This window comes from Chlorocebus sabaeus, chromosome 16 (assembly GCF_047675955.1).
Source record: "Chlorocebus sabaeus isolate Y175 chromosome 16, mChlSab1.0.hap1, whole genome shotgun sequence".
Lineage (NCBI taxonomy): Eukaryota > Metazoa > Chordata > Mammalia > Primates > Cercopithecidae > Chlorocebus > Chlorocebus sabaeus.
The window spans coordinates 75,109,095-75,124,697 of NC_132919.1; the positions used below are offsets into that span (position 1 = coordinate 75,109,095).

Here is a 15,603-nt window from a genome sequence, read left to right on the forward strand (position 1 = left end):
TCCATTTTCTTCCAGTACTCAGATATAGAAAGAGAAAAAAATAGAGTCTTAAGAGCTATTGACTGGGTGCAGTGGCTTACACTGTAATCCCAGCACTGTGGGAGGCCAAGGTGGGAGGATCCCAGGAGTTCAGAGACCAGCCTGGCCAACCTGATGAAACCCTGTCTCTACAAAAAATACAAAATTTAGCTGAGCGTGGTGGCATGTGCCTATAGTCCCAGCTTCTTGGGAGGTGGAGGTGGGAAGATTGCCTAAGCCTGGGAGGTGGAGTTTGCAGTGAGCTGTGATGGTGCCACTGCACTTCAGCCTGGGTGACAGAGCAAGACCCTGTCTCAAAATAAGTAAATAAAATTTAAAAAGCAAGCCATTGGTGAACAACTTTGATTTCTAGACCAGTTTTTGAAGCCGATGGCTATTTTAAGGAGGTGTATAAGGCTGTTTACCATAACAGTGTTGTGTAACAAACCACTGCAAAGTTAGTGGGATCAACAGTAAGCAGTAACTATCACACTCATGCTTACAGTCAGTCAGTGGGTCAGCCAGAGCAGCTCTGCTTCACACGTCTCTCATTCTTCAGAAGCCGCAACATTTTCTTCCTGTGACATTGCAGTGGCATAAGCAAAGTTAATAGAAACATGCAATGCCCCTGAAGTTCTGGGCTTGTTCTGGCACACTGTCACTTCCTCCCATACCCCATTGGCTAAAGCAAGTTACATGGCCAATCCTAACACTAGTGGACTGGGAAAGTATACTTAACCTCTGACGAGAGGAACTACTAATACAAAGTCACATCACAGAGAGCACAGATACAGCTAGGAACTATAATATCATCCACCTTGGCCGGGTGCGGTGGCTCACACCTGTAATCCCAGAACTTTGGGAGGCCGAGGCAGGTGGATCACCTGAGATCAGGAGTTCGAGACCAGCCTGGCCAACCCCATCTCTACTAAACCCCATCTCTACTAAAAATCCAAGAATTAGCCGGGCATGGTGGCTTGTGCCTGTAATCTCAGGTACTCAGGAGGCTGAGGCAGGAGAATCGCTAGAACCCGGGAGGTGGAGGTTGCTGTGAGCTGAGATGGCACCAGTGCCCTCCAGCCTGGGTGACAGAATGAGACTCTGACAAAAACAAACAAACAAAAAAACACCATCTACTCTAGGTGGAATGTTCGTCAGCAGTTTAGCCGAGAGGCTGAGAAAGATGAAAACATGTCTGATGTGTAAAAGCATACATTAGACTTAGCAACATGATGATCATTGGTGACCTTAGCAAAAGCAATGCTGGTGACACAGCGGCATGGAGTCCTGGATTAAGAAGCATGGCAGGTGGGGGAAGGGCGGCATCAAAGATACACAACTCTTTAGGCAAATCTGGAGGAAGGGAGGAATAAAGGAAGGAGAACAGCAGCTGAAGAGAAAAACAGAGCAGACTTTTTTGTTTTCAATAAGAGAGATATGAGCATGTTTAAATATTGCCCGGAAGGGTCCAGTAGAGAGGGAAAGCTGAAGATACAGGAGATTGAGAGGCTATTGCAAGGGTGAGGCTCTGAGAATGGGGGAGGAGGGAACACAGGGAACAAGTAGGACTTGCACTGTGACTAGGAGAGGAACCTCACCAGGTCCTACTTGATTGATAATGAACTTAGAGGTGACATCAATTCCCTCATCCTTTTCACAAGTGGTGTGGTTATTCCCTGAGTCCATTTCCCAGTAACAGACCATCAGCACAAATCTGAATGTTCCTCTGAACGTTTCATTACTAGATAGAGCCAACATTGGTTTTGTTTCTGTCATCTAGTATATTAGTTACACCTCTTGTCTTTGAATCATGTACCAAGTGCCATCAATATGCAAATTAATATTTATTCTTCTTATCTTTATTCTAAGAGTGTTGGTGTGCGAAGGTGGAGATTTAAATCATCTCTACATATTATAGGGGAAGGATGGGCCAAGAGAAGAGATTAGAAGTTGAGGCCCAGGGAGGTGAAGTGGCCTGCTCAAGGGCACACAGAGCTGGGCACGGTTGGAGCTGGGATCAGGGTTGGGTCTCTTGCATCTTGGCTTAAGGGCTCTGCCACAATTAGATAGCCCAATGAGATCTGTGGATCCTCATAAATCCCACTTTGTCCTTTAGTTCACGTTTAGTTTGTTATCTGTAGATATGAATTTAAGAGCTGGGCAAACTCCAGTGTCATATTAATGAATTTTTTTTCAGCTATAATTAACACCAGGCTAAAACAGCTACCGCAGCCAGGCCATTGATCACCACTTTGCCTGGAGCCAGGAGAGCCTGCTCCAGGGAGGTTTCAGTGACTCACTGAGGACCTAAGCTCATCCTCTTTTCCTGCTCTGCTGTTCTAGCCAGTGTTTCTCTTCATGGTGGAGACTAAGACGGCATCTCCCCAGATGGAGTGAGTGGGTCAGGAACTCTCTTTCTTGTGGGAATCTTTCCCTGAGGTTCCTGGTACACTTCCCCAAAGCTTCTTCCCAGCCCCAGCCCTAGCCCCTGGCTGAGCCACGTAGAAAAGTCTGGCACAAGAGGAGCACTGTTGGAATCCTGATGTTTCAAACTCCTTTCCTAAGCGTGGAAGGTCCAGGCTAGGAATTCCAACAATTTCAGAACTGGTGGTGTTTGCTTCAGAAGGAGAAATGTTGCTGGAATCCCAGAAGCCACCTTCCTATCCCTGGGTCATTCCTTGTCTCTGAGGAAGATCTCATTCCTTGTTAACTCTAGAAATGAGTGTTAGTGGGAAAGTCTGGAACAATGTTAGAGAGATCAAGGCCACTCAGCTCTTGTACTGTGACTCAAGCCATTTGTCTCATCTTGCTCTTTCCATGTGTTATGTAATGCCAAGCAAAGCCTTGGAGGGGGGCAGGTTCATTCAGGTGCATTTAGGCCTAGAGAGAAAGGGATAATGTGCTCAGGATACAGAATTTGAAGACATTATGGTGGAATTACATAAGGATGTGAAGGAGTGAATGAAATAACATTAAAGAAATCTTTAGAGTCTTAAAAATGTTAGCAAATAAGTATATATAACTATTTAGTATTCACTCCTTTGCCAAACACTGTTCTAAATGCTTTACTTGTATTAACTCCCAATATATTGATAGCCCTTTAAGTTAAGTACTATTATCATCATCAATTTACAGATAAAGCAACTAAAGCACAGAGAGGGCAAGGGACTTGCCCATTGTCACACAGCTACAAAGTAGAACAGAAATTTACCCAGACAATCTGCCTCCAGAGTCTATACTCTTACCCACCTTATTACCCTAACTTACTGCTCCTTAAGAAAATGAAAGAAATGCAAAATCCATCAAAGCAATGAGGAAATTGATGCAATCTTTGTGAGGGTTGACCTTGTCAACTGAATTGAGGATGTTGAGGCAGAAATACACACACACACACACACACACACACACACACACACACGTTTTTTTAGAGACAAAGTCTCACTATGTTGCCCAGGCTGGACTTAACTCCTAGGCTCAAGCGACTCTCTCCCTTCAGTCTCCTGAGTAGCTGGGACTATGGGTATATGCCTCTGTGCCAATAAATAATTTTATAAATGTTTATTGAAAGCAAAATGTGAGAATTGACCTAGAAGACACATCAACAAAGTCAGAGGTATTCTGGAGTCTGTCACATAGGGAAAGATTTTTATAGAAAAGTTTAAAAGAAGGGAGGGAGACTCCTCACACCAGAGTTGTCCCCTCTTCATTGGAGGGTACAATATAGAAGTTATGATCATTAGATATAAATTGCATCATACAGGCTAAAAAAAGGTCTACATGAAAGACACTCAGTAGAACTTCATACTTCAGCTAATCCTAAATCAGCATCCTAGTCAATGTCAACAGGCCATGCAATGATCAGTACATCAACAATCTGAGGAACTTACAGTAAGATTCCTTACTCAGTGGCAGAATATCTCCAAGTCACAAGGCCTCTCCAAGGTGGATTGATTTGGAAGCCTGCTTAACATAATGTGACTTGCAGGTTATCAATTCCCCCCTTTTGATCAGACTTTTCCCATGAAAAGTGGAGGTTGCAGTGAGCTGAGATTGCGCCACTGCACTCCAGCCTGGACCACAGAGTGAGATTCTGTCTCGAAAAAGACAAAAACCAAAAACCAAAAACCAAAAACCAAAAAAAAAGCACCAAAACTCTTCCCATGAAAACACTGGTGATCAATCTCTGCTTAGGTTGGAGTGGCACATACCTGTGGTACCAGCTAGGTTGGGGTGAAAGTTCTTCATTCCTTGGCACTGGGAAGTCTCATTGGCAGGAAGTCATGTTTCTCAGGAGGGGAGAAAGAGCCTTGTTATTGCAGGTGGGCCAGGTTGCTAGCAAAGTGGGGTAGGTCGTGATTTGAGGCTATTCTCATGTTATTCTCTTGAATAATGAATCATCCCCAGCACTAGGAGAGCATTATTCTGGCCTTAGTCTTTGACCTAAAGCAAACGAAAATGTAATTCATAAGTAACTTAATATTCAGGAAAATAACAATTATGCTTATGATTTTAGTAATAACAACTTGAAGACCAGAATGGAATAAAAACTTAGTCCGGGCCTGGCACGGTGGCTCAAGCCTGTAATCCCAGCACTTTGGGAGGCTGAGACGGGCGGATCATGAGGTCAGGAGATCAAGATCATCCTGGCTAAAACGGTGAAACACCGTCTCTACTAAAAAAAAATACAAAAAATTAGCCGGGTATGGTGGCAGGCGCCTGTAGTCCCAGTTACTCAGGAGGCTGAGGCAGGAGAATGGCGTGAACCCGGGAGGCGGAGCTTGCAGTGAGCTGAGATCCAGCCACTGCACTCCAGCCTGGGCGACAGAGCGAGACTCCAAACAAACAAACAAACAAACAAACAAAACTTAGTCCGGAGGGTAACCAACGAAAAAAGTTATTTAGACGATCAGTTTGTAATTATGCCTGTAACCAGTTAGCCTTTTAAGTTACTATTTCTCAAGTTTCCACTTCTGTAGAGGTGTTAATATAGGTACAACAGGTAGTATGAGCTACTGTGCAGCCACCTCCTTATTTAGCCAATAAATAGTCCGAGGCAATTCTGTCATTTAGTACTACCTGGACTAAAGAATTTAAAGACTTTTGTTGAGGTGCAATGCTTTTTCCAGTGTCTCCAGCTATCTGATCAATGGTAGCTGACAGGTTTCTAATCATATGTAGATCCTCTTAGCTTGATGTAGTCCTCTTAGCTCTGTAAGAGAGGGAAAAAGAGGATCTTTTCATTTATTTTTATGCAATGACAAGGGATTTAGAAAATGTCCTAACAAGCATACGCCTTCTATCTACCAGCTATTAAAGCGACGTGCCCATCCTTATGTAGGCAAATCAGTCCCAATGCCACATACAAACACAGAACCCATGGGAGGCAGGTGATTCCCTTCAAGGTATTTTTGTTAATAGACTAATTCTAATTCATGGGGAGTAACAATAACAAATTAAATCAGGAATTTCCTCCTTTGCAAGCCTTCCAGAATCCATGTACACGGTAGCCTATTGATTTATATTGTTGGCATAGTAGAGGCTCATTTTTATCTTCTTTAACACATTTGTTTATCCAATAACACATGGATCAAGGTATAGCCTGGGTTAAAACTCAGGCCAACATTAACAACCCAGAGACAAATTAAAACAGGGGATAATAGTATTGGGGTTATGAAGTTAGACCTGGAAAGTTAATCCCCAAAGGGTTGTTCTAAATAAGTGGTGACACCAGGGACATCTGGAAAATCAGTGACAGGTGTCACTAATTGCATATATTGGTAATGAATAGATCTAGGAATCATATGGCAGATCCAGCAATCGGCTATGTTTCCTCCAGTGGCAATACTTTGGGATAGTTTAATCTAAGTGCTAGCCGGGCATGGTGGCTCATGCTTGTAATCCCAGCACTTTGGGAGGCCTAGGCAGGTGGATCACTTGAGCTCTGGAGTTTGGGACCAGCCTGGGCAACATAGCAAGACTTCATCTCTACTAAAAAGTAATAGAAATAAAAAATTATCCAGGGATGGTGGCACACACCTGGTGCCCAGGCTAAGACAGGAAGATCGCCTGGCTAATTAAATTTTTTTAAAAAATTGAGACAGAATCTCGCTGTGTTGCCCAGGCTGGTCTTGAACTCCTGCGCTCAAGCGATCCTCCTGCCTGGGTCTCCCAAGGTGCTGGGATTGCAGACATGAGTCACTGTTCCTGACCTGGAGGTCACTTTTTGATGAAACAACCCACTCAGGATATTTAGTATTTTTTTAAAATGAGAAAAATGGACTTCTTTTAATTTTGCAGTGCAGGAGTGTGAGGAATACCTGATAAGGACCTCTCGAACGAGGCTGGAGAGAATCCTTAATCTTTTCCAGGATACAAAATCACCTGGTTGTAAGTTATGAAATTTTTTTTTTTTTTTTTTTTTGAGCGGAGTCTCGCTCTGAGGCCCAGGCTGGAGTGCAGTGGCCAGATCTCAGCTCACTGCAAGCTCCGCCAGCCGGGTTCACGCCATTCTCCTGCCTCAGCCTCCCGAGTAGCTGGGACTACAGGCGCCCGCCACCTCGCCCGGCTAGTTTTTTGTATTTTTTAGTAGAGACGGGGTTTCACCGTGTCAGCCAGGATGGTCTCGATCTCCTGACCTCGTGATCCACCCGTCTCGGCCTCCCAAAGTGCTGGGATTACAGGCTTGAGCCACCGCGCCCGGCCAAGTTATGAAATTTTTTATCTTCACCTCTTGGAAGTGCTCTATGGAAAGTCCATTACCAGCCAGCTGTTATTAAGAAACTTAACAAAGTTTTTACAATAGTGTAGAATTTCACCTTTTAGTCCTGTTGAATTAAAACTAGGGTCCTGTGATGATGAAGGCTAATCAGTAATGATTGCATAAAGAGAAAATTTGTGTTTTCCAAAAAGAGTGGATCTCATGTTAAGCAAGACCAGTAGAAGAGCCTTAGGCCATATAAGGTTAAAAGCTTCTGTTAGCTTAGCCAGTTGGGTTGTTATAGTCCCATTAGTGTGCTTGACCAACCCAGGAGACTGGGTGTGAGAGGCACAATGGAAGTGTTGTATAAGAGGCAAGATTTCACAAATTGATTTCATGACCGTCCTATAAAATGATTCCTCATCACTGTGAAGTCCCAAGGGGATTCCCCAACATGGGATAGTGTGTTCTCATAGCATTCCTCCTGCTGTTAAGGTGGTGGCCCTTCTGCATAGAAAGGCTTCCACCCAGTAAGAAAACATGCAAATCATAACCAGGACATATTTGTAGCCATGGGAGGGCGGCATCTGGATAAAATCCTGTTGGGGGCCGCACCGGGGGTGGTGGAGAATGAAAGAACACACAAAGACAAAGACACACAGAGAACATGGCGGCCGCACTCAGAGCCTCCGCCTCACTTTATTTATACTCCATAAACCTCAGGTCAGCAGAAAGAACGCAATGCAAAACAAACTTTCTTTTCCCACATGTAACCTTCTACTCAGTACCTTGTTTCTATATTCTTTCTTATCTACCCGCCTTCTTGGCGCTTACGGGAGTTCATTAAAAGTTCAGTTGGAGATACTGTCCTTGAGCCCTATCTATTCTCAGCATACTGTTTTCAAGGCCCCTGCATTTCCCCCCTTTTAATTTTGTTTTGCCTCAATCCTAAAAAGGTAGCCCATATTTGTTCCTGTGTTTTCTTTTGTTTTTGGTGGCGACGGAGTGAGCATCGAATCACCAAAAGAAGTAGACCCAAACCAAGTGCCCAAAGCAATATACTTCCAGAGATTGTAGAAATCCATGTTTTTATCTGAGTCCATGGGTTAAAGGCAGCAAGGCACTGCCCCAGCTCCTGCAAGGTTACAGTTCCAGACAGCATATGTAATTGTTGTCGAAATGCTTCGGAAATGTTCTGAGTGAGCTCTTGAATGTCCAAACTAATATTTTTATGGCCAATTAATAATTTTCGGATTACAGTCCAATTTTGAGAGATGTTAAAAGGCACAGGCATTACACAAAATTGAGTGGAATTCCAATCACATTGTAATGTTACCCGAGTACTGAGTACAGTGAGCTGATCTCCAAGCCATGTCAACGCTTGCTCCATGTTGTCCAATCTTTCAGCAAGTTGAGAATCAATGTTTCGTTGTTGAAGCCATAACCGGTGAGATTGTTCATGCCATTGCTGCACAAATTCAGCATTTTGTATGCTTTGATGAAGAGCGAGCCCTGCTACAGCCGCAGTGGAGGCAACGGCAACAAGACTCATCACCGAGGCAATTATAAGTCCAAGGGCACGGAGGGTTCGCTGAAGAGAAGTCCAAATATAAGTTTCAAGAGGTGATGCCCCCCACGGTCGCGTAAGATTAACAGGTAGCCAAATTTCCTTACGAGCCCTGAGGATATAAATATCCCCAGCAAAGTTGTGCCACCAAGAATGATTGAGGCAAGACAAAAATGTACACATATTTGTACAATTAACAATTCCCGTATTATTATCCCATATCAAATTCCCTGCTAATAATAGGTAGGGCTTACGGACACAAGCAATAATATGTCGAGAGGTATTCCGATATAACTGAATATGAAAGGAATTAGTTGGGTTAGAAAGATTAAGAGACATATTCCCCACAAAAGTGCTAATGGCATCGCCTGCAGCTAACAACTTCCAAAGATGACTCTGTACTTAGGCCTCCTTCACACCATACCAAGGTTTCATTATTGTTAGCAGCAATACTTTTATTTACCCGGTGCCATTTCAAAGGTATGTGACTAAATTTTATTTGAAAATCACCGTGCACACTTCAATCAGTTATTTGCATCCCATTGTATTCTAATAAAATCCGGGTTTTATTTCCCCGACATAGTTGCCACTCCAGCACCTCAATATTAGGAGAAACCTCTGGAATAGGACAAAAAGGTAAAGAACTAGGAATAGTTTCATTACTATATACAGTATGATTATAATAACAGTATTAGCAGCCACATAACTATGATTATAGCGAACAACCCAGGCTTCATACGATTTTTGGAGACAATGAGAACTATTTCCCATGCATATTGGAAGTTCTTCCACTCCAAATTGGTATGTGTTGTTTATAATTTCCGTTTCCCGTTCTATATTGTCCTTGTCTATATAGGGGGACAGCATTCAAGTAGTGTCATTGGTGAAAACCTTAATTTCCGCCTCTCCCCAGGCAACTCCCTGATACAAGGGTGGAAAGGGAATATAAGTGCAATATTCATACAAAGCCTCACTAAGGGAAATAAGTCCCCCGCCGAGGCACATCCAACAAAGGAAGAAATGCATGCTGAATCCAGTTTTCTTTTCAACAGGGTTTCAATCATCTTGTAGGAAACCACTCAGGTCCGCTCCCTGTAAGGACAAGAGCATAGCCCCGTTCCTGTTTTAGAACTTGCCCTTGAACATACTTACCTTCTTCATTAGGATATCAAATCTTTAAATTGTCAGCGGGGACTGTCACCGAGAGAGGTGAGGAAAGATGGGTTACGACAGCAGAGTCTTGCAATTGTCTCCATTGATTCAAAAAATAATTAAAGTAAAAAGAACCTTCAAAATCAAAAAAATTAAGGTAGAAAGGTTAACCTTCAAAAAAATGTGGTTTTTTTTGGGGGGGCTCATTTCCCCCTTTTTGTTTTAATAGTTGAGTTTTTAAAGTTAAATTTGCACGCTCAATGATGGCTTGAACTTGACTGTTGCCCGGGATCCCGGTGATATGTCGAATATTGTATTGCTGTAAGAAAACTTATAATTTATGAGAGACATAGGCAGGGGCATTATCAGTTTTAAGTATAAAAGGAATGCCCATAATGGCAAAACAAGCTAAGAGATGTGTAATAACAGAATCAGCTTTCTCAGATGGCAACGGAGTGGCCCATTGAAAATGAGAAAAAGTATTAATGGTATGATGAACATACTTTAATCGTCCAAAAGAAGGAATATGTATAACATCCATTTGTCAAATTTGATTAACTTGAGTACCTCTCAGGTTAACTCCAGGATGGAAGGATGGAATGCTCAAAGGAGCACAGAAAGGACAAGCTCGAATAAGAGAACAAGCTTATTTATGAGTTAAATGAAACCGTCGTTGAAGGCCAGAACTATTAGTGTGATGTAGAGCATGTTCTTGTTCTGCAGCCTGCAAGTGGCCAATTAGAAGTGAATCAATCTGAGTATTTCCATGAACTAATGGTCCAGGCAGTTGAGAATGAGAACGAAGATGAGTGATGAATAAAGGAGCTCGACGTTGGCTCAAAGTAGAAAATAACAAGGAAAAGAGTTTTTGAAGAGAAGAAGTAGCACAAAGAGGTAAAGTGGCCTGAGAAATATAAGAAGTAACATAAACGGCATATTGAGAATCACTAATATTACAACCAGTAGTAGGGAAATTAAGTAAGACCATGAGAATAGTAAACAATTCTCCCTGTTGCACCGAGGGATAAGGATAAACTGTAACTCAAGATTGATGAAGATTCTTGCCAAGAATCAGAAGTTGCAAGAAGATAAATGATCTGACTATGAGTGAATTGAGAGATAATTAAGGAAGGATCTCCTCCCCAAAGTTGTCGACAGTGATGCCGTCCTTTGATGATCAGTTCAGCTAAACGATCAATATAAGTAGCCAAGTGTTTAGATGTTTTATTGGACAAAAAGATCCATTTTAGCGGCTGATTGGTCTGATGAATCATTCCTGTAGGAGAATGTAAAGTATGAAATAAACAAAGGAAAAGGGGAACATCGGGAAGGATATAATGTAAATGAGCCTTCTGAAGTTGCTCTTCCACAAGCTGGAGTTCCTGTAAAGCCAAAGGAGTTAAATGACGTGAGCTGTCCAAGTGACTGTCTCCTTCTAGAATAGAAAAAAGATGTTGTAACTGAATAAAGAAAAAACAATTTTTGAGATCTATGACCATTAGTTTTTAACTTTGTGGGATAAGGGCAGGATTAGGAAGACCAGGCTGTAAACTTTCCCTAGGTTTAATGTAAACATTTATAGTTTTAAGACAAGACAAAGACGGGAATTCCATGCAGAAATACGTGGCTTTATATTCCTCTCGGCCATTTGTTTTTTGACTTACTCTTTTAGAGTCCTAAGTATTTCTTTAAATAATGGTCACTGTTTCACATAAATAGGAGTGGTGGCTATGAGTTTAAAGGATTGTAGCCCATTTTGAACATCATATTTTTGGCAGCTGAGGAAATATGAGGAATGTTTAAAAAAGCAGCAAATTGTTGTGAAAGATCTTGTTCCCAAAAATTAATATTGATAGGAACAATATAAAAATAAAAAAAAAAACACTTGACCTTGTTAACCTTTAGGACCGACACAGGTTAAAGGTTCTACGTCTTGATAAACCACAGAAGCAGCACCCAAGCCAGTGAGTATAACTGCAACTTGTCTTTTTTCCTATTGTATAGGCCTCTAATTTAAACAAATAATAGACATATTTACCACCGTATCAATTAACCCTTTAAAAACTATTTCATTAATGTGCAATGAACATAAGGGCTTTTGATTAGAAACTAAAGTTTCCCAAAAAACAGTTTTTTCTGTGCTACCAAACCCTTCCTATTGAGAATACATTCCCTTGCCTCTAGGAATATAAATTGTGAGACTTAAACCATAATAAGACTTTTATTAGTAACATTATGTCCTTTTGGCAAAGGGCCACACTCTCTAATAGCTAATTTATATACTCCTCTATTAGGAGACAAAGTATAAGGCTGAGTAATAACTAAGTCAGCAGCGGTGCTCTGCTTAGTTGCCACATAAAGCTGAGAAACTGGGGTAAGGTGTGGGATCCTTAAGGAGGACTTGAATTTATTCCTTGATGTTGTAGGCCATTGCTCACTGGGTATTGTATGCAGATTTAGTCAATAACAAATATTTGTAAACAAATAAGGTGATTACAGGTACAGAAATTCAGTTCGTAGTTTACTATTCAATAGAGTATCTGCTTTGTAAAAGATGGTGGACCACAAAATACTCAACGGATTTTGGTTTTCAAAACACAATGATGCTATCCAAGGCTAAATGGATACTTGAAATTGGGATTGGATCTGGTGCTGAGATACAACTTTTACTTAGTTATTGATTTTTCTTTCCTTCGATTATTCCAAGGAGGGTGACTACCATTTTTGTACTTTATAGAGCAGTCTAGAGGAAAGGGTTAAGCATGTAAGCTCTGGGGACAGAAAGTCATATTTTCAAAATATAATAGCTATATGACCTTGGATACATTTATAAAACTGTCTTAACTCTGTTTTCCTGTCTACAAAATGGTAATAATTATAAAATTTGTTAGTCTTAAAGGGATGTTGGAAGAACTAAATGCAAGTGAAGATTTTTTCACAGTAGTGGACACATAGTAAGTACTCAGTATACTATGGCTATTATTACTGTTATTATTGTTAATATTACGTCTATTTATTTTAGCTCTTTAATGTAACAAGTGCAGAACCATAATCTCACATCCTTCAGAGTCACGATGATCTTGTATTTTTTGGTCCTTGGACTAGTTTAGTGATTTATTACAAGAAACCTAGTTAGTTTGCGCATTCTTTTCCTTTCTTATATTTCTCATTTGTAAAGACTGATAAACCAACTACACTTTCAGACCTGGTGACATAAATTGTTGGGGCCCCAAGCCTGTGGGCCCCGGCTCCCATTTCCCAGGAGAGGAGACAGTAAATTTCCACTTTTATCAGTTTTGAAACGACAATTTATTTGTCCAATGTCGACCTTTACCACAACATTTGTACACCTCTGAAGGCAGCTTTCTGCCTTGAGGGATAAAAGTGTTCAATTTTTATGACATTCTTTTTTGAAATGTCTAGGTTTACCACACTGAAAGCAAACACCTTGTTTGTTATTTCCTTTTAAGGCTTTAGACAAAGCTCCAGCAAATAATTGAGCATTATAAATAGCCCCTCCAACACTAACACAAGTTTTAATATATTTATCTAAATTGGCCCCTTTGGCCTTTAATGATTTTAACAATTTTTGACAGTCAGCATAAGCATTTTTAAAAGACAACGTTTGTAACAAAATTTTTGAAGCAAGTTCAGCACCCACAATTTTCAAGACAGCATCCTGAAGACGGGCTACGAAATCTGAATATTGTTCATTTGTGCCCTGTAAAATCTTCACAGAGGAAAGGGAAGATTTTCCTGTTATCTCTACCTTATTTTAGGCCCTTAAAAACAAAGTCTTGATTTAAGTAAGGGCAACATCTTCTAGACCAGCCTGAGCACTAAGAGTAGCATATTGGCCCGTGCCTGTGAGTTGTTCCTCAGTGGCTCCTGGGGGATCACACATAACATTTTTTCTAGCCTGTACATGCGCCTTGTTCATTTACCAGCTGTGCAATTGTAACCACTGAGAACGATCAAGAAAAGCCTTCCCCAAAGTCTTCCAGTCTATAGAAATTATCAAATTTTCTGATGAAAAAATATCAAGAAGACCAAGGATAGGGGTTCATAGCTAGAAATGGCAGCTTTCATTTCTTTTTAAAAATTTAATTTGTAAGGCATTAAATTGGACATTATTGCCACCATTTGAAAACTAAGCATTAGGAGCAAAAGAAGCACAAATCATTGGAAACAGATCCAGCTCTTTAAAATTTTTTTTTTTTTTTTTTTTTTACGAGACATTTTTTTAATTCACAAAATGATACATGTTAACTCTAAGCTGGAAAACACGGATCACTAAGTGATTTTGTGTGAAGCAAACAACAAAATCATTAACACAGAAGTTATACCAAAAATGCAAAGGAGCCTTCCCACCTCTGCACAAAACAACAAAAGCCCAAAAGTTGTTAGGCTGAGACATTTCAAAGTAAATTATTTTATGACCTCAAGAAAAAGATCATATCAAAGCTATTTTATCAGTTCCAGGAAAGTTTCCAAAATGTTTAATCAAGTCAGCATAAAAAGGATACCAAAATCTAGGAGAAAGCGCGTAATAAAATAAAATGCTGCAAAACACAGTTCATCCTCAGTTATATCAGTGAAATATCCTAAATTAAAGACTTGCCGATAGAATGCAGCAAAAACAGAGACAGAGCAAGAAAGGACTCCGAGCAGGAGCCCGAGGTTCACGGTAAGAAAACAAGTGGCTGAGCAGCTGGAGAGAAAGCAGCCCGGGGGATTCGGCCACGTGACGTGCGGTCGACCCTGCGGCAGGGACCCGCCAGGCTGCCTGCCCCTCAGCGCCTCAGCGCCTCAGCCCCTCAGCCGTCTCAGCCTGTTGGGGGCACTGAGAAAACTTTGCCAAAGGTAAAGATAAGGAAGCCGGGGGTTGGAGGCACTGGAAAATTCTCTTTTAACAGTGCAGAAGGAAAAGAAACAGGGAAAGCTCACAAAGGTGAATTAGAAGAATGTATCTGTAATATTTGTTGAAGCATTTCCATAATACACTGCATGTCAGAATTTCCCTTAGAAGAAGGAAGAGCTGGCTTTTTCTCTTCTCCCCCTTTTGCTACCCTGGCACAAATGGACTCCATTTCAGATTTATTTTATTTTATTTTATTTTTCCAAATCCTCAGATACCTTTCCTCCTGTGGCTACATTACCACACTCCGAATCAGTCTCAAGTAACTCTAATGTCTGAGTGATAGTTACACAAGGTCCACAATTTTAGAGGCATAATATCCCCTAACTGGAGAGCTCTAAGCAAAGCTTTTACTACCTGTAACCATTTTTTCCGATTCAGCTGCACTTTAGTCTGATACTGAAACCAGTAACAATGTTATTCAACATGGGCAAACAATCGCTTCAAAGTCTTTTTCTTTCACTTCTACTCCCATAGACAGCAACAGTCCTTGAAACAGCCATAAATATTCTGAGGCCAGAGAGATGGAATTCCCATAGTGAAAGCTTAAGAAGGTTCCCCTTAACAATATCTGAGCCTTACCTGCTCCTAGGGGGTTCCCCTTCTTGTTCTCCCCTACTCACCCGTGCTGACCCTGCTCGCTGCGCCACTTGTTGGGGGCCGCACCGGGGGTGGTGGAGAATGAAAGAACACACAAAGACAAAGACACACAGAGAACATGGCGGCCGCACTCAGAGCCTCCGCCTCACTTTATTTATACTCCATAAACCTCAGGTCAGCAGAAAGAACGCAATGCAAAACAAACTTTCTTTTCCCACATGTAACCTTCTACTCAGTACCTTGTTTCTATATTCTTTCTTATCTACCCGCCTTCTTGGCGCTTACGGGAGTTCATTAAAAGTTCAGTTGGAGATACTGTCCTTGAGCCCTATCTATTCTCAGCATACTGTTTTCAAGGCCCCTGCAAAATCCAGTTGCCACACCTCAGAAGGTCCAAAGGATAAGGGAAAGTGCCCTGGAGTGCTATGGAAAGACTTGCCCATGTGATAATCCTTTGCAACCAGGGGCACTGGTTGATACATCTAGATGCCACCTTCTCTGCTACAGTAAATGATGGTTTTCAATCCCCGTTCACTCATCTTTTTGGGACCCCAATGGGTCCCCAACTTGTATATACACTCCAACAATGGAAACTGCAATCCAGTGGGCATTATGGGTTTGTTACCTGGATCTGGGCCGTACCATATACGA

The 15,603-nt window shown here is 41.4% G+C and overlaps 2 long non-coding RNA genes across 2 annotated transcripts; both read right to left on the reverse strand.

The window, feature by feature from the left end:
• Positions 1-497: 497 nt before the first annotated feature.
• On the reverse strand, positions 498-6,273 carry LOC140708791 (uncharacterized). The gene is made up of 3 exons (XR_012088993.1): positions 5,095-6,273; positions 4,227-4,458; positions 498-596 (listed from the first exon to the last, which is right to left on the reverse strand). It is a non-coding gene; the product is annotated as an uncharacterized lncRNA (long non-coding RNA).
• A 1,702-nt stretch (positions 6,274-7,975) lies between these two features.
• LOC140708720 (uncharacterized) lies at positions 7,976-15,308 on the reverse strand. Its single transcript, XR_012088928.1, has 2 exons — positions 14,935-15,308; positions 7,976-9,374 (listed from the first exon to the last, which is right to left on the reverse strand). It is a non-coding gene; the product is annotated as an uncharacterized lncRNA (long non-coding RNA).
• Between the last annotated feature and the right edge of the window lie 295 nt (positions 15,309-15,603).